This window comes from Oncorhynchus keta, unplaced genomic scaffold, assembly GCF_023373465.1.
Source record: "Oncorhynchus keta strain PuntledgeMale-10-30-2019 unplaced genomic scaffold, Oket_V2 Un_scaffold_1624_pilon_pilon, whole genome shotgun sequence".
Taxonomy (NCBI): Eukaryota; Metazoa; Chordata; class Actinopteri; order Salmoniformes; family Salmonidae; genus Oncorhynchus; species Oncorhynchus keta.
In genome coordinates this window covers 60,144-70,798 of record NW_026290810.1, presented here as the reverse complement: position 1 = coordinate 70,798, position 10,655 = coordinate 60,144, and the positions used below count along the sequence as shown (strand labels likewise).

The 10,655-nt window shown below is 46.0% G+C and overlaps 1 long non-coding RNA gene across 10 annotated transcripts; it reads right to left on the bottom strand.

Annotated features, from left to right (window-relative positions):
* Nucleotides 1-7,841: 7,841 nt before the first annotated feature.
* On the bottom strand, nt 7,842-10,057 carry LOC127927648 (uncharacterized). Of its 10 annotated transcripts, XR_008128290.1 has the most exons (6): nt 9,805-10,057; nt 9,467-9,703; nt 8,824-8,856; nt 8,719-8,753; nt 8,583-8,617; nt 7,842-8,374 (listed from the first exon to the last, which is right to left on the bottom strand). It is a non-coding gene; the product is annotated as an uncharacterized LOC127927648 (long non-coding RNA). The 10 variants fall into 10 exon arrangements; XR_008128286.1 differs by lacking the exon at nt 8,583-8,617 and having other exon boundaries at nt 7,842-8,409; nt 8,618-8,856; XR_008128291.1 differs by lacking the exon at nt 8,583-8,617 and having other exon boundaries at nt 7,842-8,306; nt 8,618-8,856.
* Nucleotides 10,058-10,655: the final 598 nt, after the last annotated feature.

Here is a 10,655-nt window from a genome sequence, read left to right as displayed (position 1 = left end):
CTAGCTGGGTCTGTCAGTAACAGTAACAGAGTAGCTGGGTCTGTCAGTAACAGAGTAGCTGGGTCTGTCAGTAACAGTATCAGAGTAGCTGGGTCTGTCAGTATCAGAGTAGCTGGGTCTGTCAGTATCAGTATCAGACTAGCTGGGTCTGTCAGTAACAGTAACAGAGTAGCTGGGTCTGTCAGTATCAGTATCAGAGTAGCTGGGTCTGTCAGTAACAGTATCAGAGTAGCTGGGTCTGTCAGTAACAGTATCAGAGTAGCTGGGTCTGTCAGTAACAGAGTAGCTGGGTCTGTCAGTATCAGTATCAGAGTAGCTGGGTCTGTCAGTATCAGTATCAGAATAGCTGGGTCTGTCAGTATCAGTATCAGAGTAGCTGGGTCTGTCAGTATCAGTATCAGAGTAGCTGGGTCTGTCAGTAACAGTATCAGAATAGCTGGGTCTCGCTCAGTCTCTCTCTCGTCTCTCTCTCTCTCTCTCTCTCTCTCTCTCTCTCTCTCTCTCTCTCTCTCTCTTAGTCTCTCTCTCTCTCTCTCTTAGTCTCTCTCTCTGCCACCCTCTCTTTCTCTGACCCCCCTCTCTGTCTGGTCTCCCTCTCTCTCTTTCCAGAGACACACACACACACCAGCGTAAGCCACAGCAGGTGACCAAGTGACGTGTGACAGTGATGGAAAACAATTGTGGTTTTGTGGTTTCTGCACCAAACCACCCCCTCCCTCCCAGAGGACAGAGAGGCAGAGGTAACACGCACACACACACACACACACACACACACACACACACACACACACACACACACACACACACACACACACACACACACACACACACACACACACACACACACACACACACACACACACACACACATTTGCAGGCCACAGTAGCGCTGGTGAAGCAGTTGACACGTGACAAGAAGATAGAACTGATTGTGGTTTGTACAGACTTGAATAGCATTTAACCCTCAGTCCTCCCCTCAAACCTGAAACCCAGGCCCCCTTAACCCCTCAGTCCTCCCCTCAGACCTGAAAACCAGGCCCCCTTAACCCCTCAGTCCTCCCCTACAGACCTGAAACCCAGGCCCCCTTAACCCCTCAGACCTGAAACCCAGGCCCCTTAACCCCTCAGACCTGAAATCCAGGCCCCCTTTACCCCTCAGACCTGAAACCCAGGCCCCCTTAACCCCTCAGACCTGAAACCCATGCCCCCTTAACCCCTCAGACCTGAAACCCAGGCCCCTTAACCCCTCAGACATGAAACCTTGGCCCCCAAACCCGTCAGTCGTCCCCTCAAACCTGAAACCCAGGCCCCTTAACCCCTCTGTCCTCCCTCAGACCTGAAACCCAGGCCCCCTTAACCCCTCTGTCCTCCCCTCAGACCTGAAACCCAGGCCCCCTTAACCCCTCAGTCCTCCCCTCAGACCTGAAACCCAGGCCCCCTTAACCCCTCAGACCTGAAACCCAGGTCCCCCTTAACCCCTCAGTCCTCCCCTCAGACCTGAAACCCAGGCCCCCTTAAACCCTCAGTCCTGAAACCAGGCCCCCTTAACCCCCAGACCTGAAACCCAGGCCCCCTTAACCCCCTCTGTCCTCCCCTCAGACTTGACACCCAGGCCCCCTTAACCCCTCTGTCCTCCCTCAGACTTGACACCCAGGCCCCCTTAACCCCTCAGTCCTCCCCTCAGACCTGAAACCCAGGCCCCCTTAACCCCTCTGACCTGAAACCCAGGCCCCCTTAACCCCTCAGACCTGAAACCCAGCCCCACCTTAACCCCTCAGTCCTCCCCTCTGACCTGAAACCCAGGCCCCCTTAACCCCTCAGTCCTCCCCTCAGACCTCAGACCTGAAGCCCAGGCCCCCTTAACCCCTCTGACCTGAAACCCAGGCCCCCTTAACCCCTCTGACCTGAAACCCAGGCCCCCCTTAACCCCTCAGACTTGAAGCCAGAGCCCCCCTTAACCCCTCAGACCTGAAACCCAGGCCCCCTTAACCCCTCTGACGTGAAACCATTTTATAACCCCTCTGTCCTCCTCAGACCTGAAGCCCAGGCCCCTTAACCCCTCAGATGAAACCCAGGCCCCCTTAACCCCTCTGACCTGAAACCCAGGCCCCTTAACCCCTCTGACCTGGGGCTTAGGCCCCCTTAACCCCTCAGACCTGAAACCCAGGCCCCCTTAACCCCTCAGACCTGAAACCCAGGCCCCCTTAACCCCTCAGACCTGAAACCCAGGCCCCACTTAACCCTCTGACCTGAAACCCAGGCCCCCTTAACCCCTCTGTCCTCCCCCTCAGACCTGAAACCCAGGCCCCACTTAACCCCTCAGACCTGAAACCCAGGCCCCCCTTAACCCTCTGACCTGAAACCCAGGCCCCCTCCAACCCTCTGACCTGAAAACCCAGGGCCCTTAACCACTACTAATGTTGATAAGTCTGAAATGATGTTGACACCAGGCTAGTCATTGATTGGTCACTTAACCCCTCTGACTTCCTGTTGTTGTTGCCAACCCAGGCCAAACATTGTTATTACAAGTTAATCTGTCAAAATCTCCCCTTCACACATACTGACCAGAGTGTGGATGTTAACCTAGGCCCTGTTCATTGATAAACACAGAGATCTCTGATTGTTGTAACAAGTACTGTTTAACACCTGGTATATAGCACATACTCAATGCATCTTGGGTATTGTAGTTAACTATTATCTCTCCATAGTTACCTGTTTTAAACAAAGATCCATCATGAAAAGTAACATGAATTCAGAATCTCTAACCCCTCTCCATGACCTGTTGTGGTGAAACCCAGGCCCCTGTTCCTTACTTAACCCCTCTGTCACACCCCTGAAACATCATAACTAGTTGATATCGACTGGCTCAGGATTTATACTAAATCCACCCTACTTTGATGCTTTCTGAAACTGATTGGTCAACTTTAGGCCTCCTCTGAACCCCTCAAAGTCAAAATCAACTTGTAATCTGCATATCTCTGACCTGAAACATGTGTTGCTCAAACATAAACAAGCGGAATGTTTTCCATTACACCTTTGACCACTACTAACCCTCCTCTTCCCTGACAAGGGTTTCTGAGCTGATTTCCATGATGTTGCTCGTATGTCATTACAGTACATCTATCATAAGACGGAAATACTAGTCATTGATTGGTCACACTCACAGTCACAAGAAACCCACACTGACTTCCTGTTGTTGTTGCCATGGTGATGTGATTCTGAGGAATAGAGTGATGACTGTGGAAAAGACAAACATTGTTATTTATGATGTCAAGTTACATTCTGTCACATAAATGTTCCTCTCTACCTGTTTTCCACACATAACACTGTTCCATACCTGAGTGTGGAGTCAGTTCAAACCTGTTCCTCTGCTACCTGGGCTGTGTCACTGTTCATTGATAAACACAGAGATCAGTCAGTTCATCCTAACACTGTTGCTAACAAGTACTGTTTAACACCTGGTATATAGGTGCTGTGTCAGTAGTTCATCCAAATGCATCTTGGGTATTGTAGTTCATCAACACTGTTCTCCACCATAGTTAAGTGTTTTAAATACAAAGATCCATCATGAAAAGTTCATCCTAACACTAGATTCAGAATTCATCTAGTCACCTGTAGGTGTGTCCTCCAGTCAGTTCACCACTGTTCCTCTGCTACCTGGGTGCTGTTTCCATGACAACAGTTCCTCTGCTACCTGTAGGTGTGTTTCCTCCAACATCCTAACACTGTTCCTCTGACCAGGGCTGTTTCCTCCAGTCAACAACGATCTGTTCCTGTTTAAAGAGGGACCAAGATGTCAGTCTCATAAAAGTCACACCCCCTAAACTGTTCCTCTGCTAGATGACATCATAACTAGTTGATATCGACTGGCCTCAGGATTTATACTGTTATTCTAATCCAGTCAAACCCTACAGGTTTGATGCTTTCTGACCAAAGCTGATTGGTCAACTGTTTCCTCCAGGCCTCTGTCTCTGAAGATTTTTCCTCCAAAGGTCAAAATCCTTGTAATCTGCATATCTGCGTTTTTTTTAAAGATGTTGAATTGATCTTCCTCTGCTACCTCTGATGCCCATCAGTGTGCTGTTTCTCAGTGTAAACCTGTTCCTCTGCCTACCTCAAACAAGCGATACCTGAATGTTTTCCATTGTTCATCCCTAACACTGTTCCTCTGCTACCTGTTGCTTGTGAAACCTGTCGCTACCTCGATGCTCGACCCTCCTGTTCCTGTCACCTGAATATGGGTTTCAGAGAGAAGGACCGCGAGCTGAAAACTTTCCACACTGTTCCTCTGCTACCTGAACCAGTCAGTTCGTTCTGCTACCTGTATGTCCTTTCATGGTAAAGTTCCTCTGCTACATCTAGTCATGAAACACGGAAATACGTTTCCTCAGTCAAAGACCTCTGCTTACTGTTTCAAAGACCCAGCTACTGTTCCTCTGCTACAGTCACCATCAGACCATCACTGTTCCACCAGATGGTTTCCTCCACAGGCTGTGTGTCGCTCTGATTACATTCCTCTGCTATGTGAGTCATCTTTTTACTGGGCCTTATAGCTGGATGATAGATGATTACAATATGTGGTTTTATGGTTGAACAGATTTGTTTTCCTCCAGTCAGTTATTAACATCCTGTGATGACTGTGAAAGCTCTGCTGTTGCCATAGCTCTCTGTTCATCCAACCTTGGCTGTCCTCTGATAGCTGTAGGTGCTGTTTCCTCCAGTCAGTTCATCCTAACACTGTTCCTCTGCTACCTGTAGGTGCTGTTTCCTCCAGTTCCTCTGCTACCTGAAGTGTTTCCTCCAGTCCATCCTAACACTGTTCCTCTGCTACCTGTAGGTGCTGTTTCCTCCAGTCAGTTCATCCTAACACTGTTCCTCTGCTACCTGTAGGTGCTGTTTCCTCCAGTCAGTTCATCCTAACACTGTTCCTCTGCTACCTGTAGGTGCTGTTTCCTCCAGTCAGTTCATCCTAACACTGTTCCTCTGCTACCTGTAGGTGCTGTTTCCTCCAGTCAGTTCATCCTAACACTGTTCCTCTGCTACCTGTAGGTGCTGTTTCCTCCAGTCAGTTCATCCTAACACTGTTCCTCTGCTACCTGTAGATGCTGTTTCTGCTACCTCCAGTCAGTCCGTTCATCCTAACACTGTTCCTCTGCTACCTGTAGGTGCTGTTTCCTCCAGTCAGTTCATCCTAACACTGTTCCTCTGCTACCTGTAGGTGCTGTTTCCTCCAGTCAGTTCATCCTAACACTGTTCCTCTGCTACCTGTAGGTGCTGTTTCCTCCAGTCAGGTTCCTCTGCTATGGGATCTCTGCAGCAGAGGAGGAGCTGAGAGTCAGACCAGGAGACAACATCACTCTCTGCTACTGTGACTGTATCATAACTACTGGAGTTTACATTATGTGGTATAGGAACTGTTCTCACAAGTACCAGCCTCCTCTAGTTATTTCAATGTACAACGTTAACCAAAATCTTCTTCTTTCTAATAATCCCAACCGTTTCCCTGGATATAATGTGGAGGGAACCCCTCTAACAACTCCTATGATCTACTGATTGAGAACATCACTGAATCTGACCTGGGACTCTACTACTGTGGGACTGTGGAGAACAATGTAGTGGATGATGGAGGTAAAGGAGGAATTAAACAGAAAGAGTTGTACCACTATGGAAACATCACCACTAGGATTTCACTTGGTAAGAACAGTTATTATTCTGTCTTTATCTTCTGTCTGTATCTTTGGTGTTATTCATATTGTATTAGTATTGGTGTGTCTGGGTTCCTTTAACGAGAGGTTGAGTTGGACCACTATGGAATGCCAAAGAATGCAACTGTATCTTTGGTGTTATTCATTGTATTAGTATTGGTGTGTCTGGGTTCCTTGAACCACTCTGGAGACTAATCTAAACTCATATTGTATAGTATTGGTGTGTCTGTCTCCTTGAACAAAGTCATGTTTAAACAACCAAGAACAGTCATGATCTTCTGTCTGTAACAATATATTGTTGAGAAGATCTTGATTGTTTCTAATAGGTAAGTAGTTATGTTTCTTCTGTCTTATCTTTGGTGTTATTCATATTGTATTAGTATTGTCCAGACATTGAGTTGTAAGGAACATCAAAGAGAATTCTCCTGAGTCCTCCTCATCTGTAAACATTCCAGCAGTAGAGTCCTCCAGTTCTGTTTCTCCTCTCCTCCTCCTGAGTCCTCCTCCTCCTCCTCCTCCTGATGTAGACTGTGGTCTGTGTTGGATGTTGCTGTTCAGCCTGTGTCCTGTGTCTGCTCTCCTCTCCTCTCTCCTCTCCTCCTTCTGTGTCTACTCCTTCTGCAGAACAACAGGTAAACAAACACATTCTCACTTTCTCAGTCAGGATTCACTTTTTCACTAATTCATATTTTAAGTCTGAGTATTCCTAATCAATCTTAGATATTTTGCAAATAATTTCCTATTTTTATAAGCATTTTGACCACTATGTAAACATCTACTATCTTTTAACTGATATGTCCTAGTTTAACCTCAAACTTGTTGTTTTAATGGTGATAACTCTTCCTCTGCAGCTCCAACTGAGACTCAGGTTCCTCTGAACAGGACGACCACCAGGGAAGTGACAGCAGAGAGCAGACTACAGTCAGAGTGGGTGTTGTAGTTTTATTTTGGGTGGCCATCTTGATTTGGAGTCCATGTGTTTGGTAACCCAGCCATTCAAATAGTATTTTTTCAAATGCATTTATAATCATTAAAACCAGAAGATAGATAGCAACAAAACATATGGTATAATATTAATGTTTATATTTCAATAATTTTAACAGAATATTTAAATAATCTCTCTCTGACTACAGTACCTCGCATCATTTAAATCCAGCATCTCTCCGTGAGACCGAACCCATCCGTCAAAACCAGCAGAGTGAGACCTCTTCTCAGCTCTTCTCTCCAGCAGAGTGAGACCCATTACCAGCTCTCTCTCTCTCTCTCTCTGACTCTTACCAGCCTTCAAAACCAGCAGAGTGAGACTCTCTTTACCAGCCTCTCCTCTCTCCGTCTCTCTCCGTCCTTCTCCAGCAGAGTGAGACCCATCTACCAGCCTTCAAAACCAGCTCTCCCTTACCAGCCTCTCAAAACCAGCAGAGTGAGACCCATCTCCAGCCTTCAAAACCAGCAGAGTGAGACCCTCTACCAGCCTTCTCTCCAGCTCTCCTCTCCAGCCTTCAATCCAGCAGAGTGAGACCTCTCTCTCCAGCTCTCTCAATCTCAGCTCTCTCTCTCTCTCTCTCTCTCTCTTTCAGGAGGAAGGAGACCCATTACCAGCCTTCAATACCAGCAGAGGAGACCAAAGAGGAGCCTTCAACCAAGAACTCTGACTTCAGTACCTACCAGACATCAATACCAGCAGAGTGTGAGACATTACCAGCCTTCAATACCAGCAGATTAAGACCTATACCAGCCATCAATACCAGCAGTGTGAGACCTATACCATCCATCAAAACCAGTAGAGTGAGACCTATTACCAGCCATCAAAACCAGCAGTGTGAGACCCATTACCATCCATCAATACCAGCAGAGTGAGACCCATTACCAGCCATCAATACCAGCAGTGTGAGATCTATTACCAGCCATCAAAACCAGCAGAGTGAGACCTATACCATCCATCAATACCAGCAGAGTGAGACCCATACCAGCCATCAATACCAGCAGAGTGAGACCTATACCATCCATCAATACCATCAGAGAGTGAGACCCATACCAGCCTTCAAAACCAGCAGAGTGAGACCCATTACCAGCCTTCAAACCAGAGAGTGAGACCCATACCAGCCATCAAACCAGCAGAGTGAGACCTATACCATCCATCAATACCAGCAGAGTGAGACCTATACCATCCATCAATACCAGCAGAGTGAGACCTATACCAGCCATCAATACCAGCAGAGTGAGACCTATACCATCCATCAATACCAGCAGAGTGAGACCTATACCATCCATCAATACCAGCAGAGTGAGACCTATACCAGCCATCAATACCAGCAGAGTGAGACCTATACCATCCATCAATACCAGCAGAGTGAGACCTATACCAGCCATCAATACCAGCAGAGTGAGACCTATACCAGCCATCAATACCAGCAGAGTGAGACCTATACCATCCATCAATACCAGCAGAGTGAGACCTATACCAGCCATCAATACCAGCAGAGTGTGAGACCGTCTGCTAAATGACTTAAATGTAAATGTAAATGTAAATGACCTATACCAGCCATCAATACCATCAGAGTGAGACCTATACCAGCCATCAATACCATCAGAGTGTGAGACCTATACCATCCATCAATACCATCAGAGTGTGAGACCTATACCAGCCATCAATACCAGCAGAGTGAGACCTATACCAGCCATCAATACCATCAGAGTGTGAGACCTATACCATCCATCAATACCATCAGAGTGTGAGACCTATACCAGCCATCAATACCATCAGAGTGAGACCTATACCAGCCATCAATACCATCAGAGTGTGAGACCTATACCAGCCATCAATACCATCAGAGTGTGAGACCTATAAATGACTAAATCAAATACCAGCAGAGTGACCTATACCATCCATCAATACCATCAGAGAGTGAGACCTATACCAGCCATCAATACCATCAGAGTGAGACCTATACCAGCCATCAATACCAGCAGTGTGAGATCTATACCAGCCATCAATACCATCAGAGTGTGAGACCTATACCATCCATCAATACCAGCAGAGTGTGAGACCTATACCATCCATCAATACCATCAGAGTGTGAGACCTATACCATCCATCAATACCATCAGAGTGTGAGACCTATACCATCCATCAATACCATCAGAGTGAGACCTATACCATCCATCAATACCATCAGAGTGTGAGACCAATACCAGCCATCAATACCAGCAGAGTGAGACCCATACCATCCATCAATACCATCAGAGTGAGACCTATACCATCCATCAATACCAGCAGTGTGAGACCTATACCAGCCATCAATACCATCAGAGAGTGAGACCTATACCATCCATCAATACCATCAGAGAGTGAGACCTATACCATCCATCAATACCAGCAGAGTGAGACCTATACCATCCATCAATACCATCAGTGTGAGACCTATACCAGCCATCAATACCATCAGAGAGTGAGACCTATACCATCCATCAATACCATCAGAGAGTGAGACCTATACCATCCATCAATACCAGCAAAGTGAGACCTATACCATCCATCAATACCAGCAGAGTGAGACCTATACCATCCATCAATACCAGCAGTGTGAGACCTATACCAGCCATCAATACCATCAGAGAGTGAGACCTATACCATCCATCAATACCATCAGAGAGTGAGACCTATACCATCCATCAATACCAGCAGAGTGAGACCTATACCATCCATCAATACCAGCAGAGTGAGACCTATACCATTCATCAATACCAGCAGAGTGTGAGACCTATACCAGCCATCAATACCATCAGAGTGAGACCTATACCATCCATCAATACCATCAGAGAGTGAGACCTATACCAGCCATCAATACCATCAGAGTGTGAGACCTATACCAGCCATCAATACCATCAGAGTGAGACCTATACCATCCATCAATACCATCAGAGTGTGAGACCTATACCAGCCATCAATACCAGCAGAGTGAGACCTATACCAGCCATCAATACCATCAGAGTGAGACCTATACCATCCATCAATACCAGCATAGTGAGACCTATACCATCCATCAATACCATCAGAGTGTGAGACCTATACCAGCCATCAATACCATCAGAGTGAGACCTATACCAGTCATCAATACCAACAGAGTGAAACTGATACCATTATTGATCAGGGAGGACAAGGTATTACAGCTGTGATTGTATCAGTTATTATGTTTGTTTTTTACTTTCGTCTGTATTCTTTCATTCACGCAATTTACCTTTTAATAATAATAACAATAGTTATTTTAAAATGTTGTTTTTAAGCTCAGAGAATATATTTAAATATCTTTTGATATAGTTTCAGTTTGGAAGTTTCATTGTTGGTTTATCATTGTAATTCATGCTTGCAGTTTATTGATGTGTTTTAAAAGTAATTCTCAATAAATATTGATTCAGTTTCATTAGATTTGATTTCATTATTTAATTCTCTCCCACTCTATGTCAGGGGTATTGAACTCTGAACTCTGACCCTACGAGGTTCTTAGCCTGCTGGTTCTCTGTTCTACCTGGATCATTAATTACACCCACCTGGTATCACAGGTCTTAACCAATCCCTGATTAGGAAGAGGGGAACAATGAAAAACACAATGGAACTGGCTTGGAGGACCAGAGTTGAGGACACTATGGTCTCTTCCAGTTCAATGTCATGTCATTCAGTCTGACGAGGCTCCAGCAACCTCTCAGGGAGGTCTGTGTTTGGGGGTGTGGCTTAAAAGCTTAGTAGGTGTGGTTTATAGGTTAGTAGGTGTGGTTTATAGGCTTAGTAGGTGTGGTTTATCTGTTAGTAGGTGTGGCTTTTAGGCTTCGTAGGTGTGGTTTATAGGTTAGTAGGTGTGGTTTATAGGTTAGTAGTTGTGGTTTATAAGTTAGTAGGTGTGGCGTATAGGCTTAGTAGGTGTGGTTTATAGGTTAGTAGGTGTGGTTTATAGG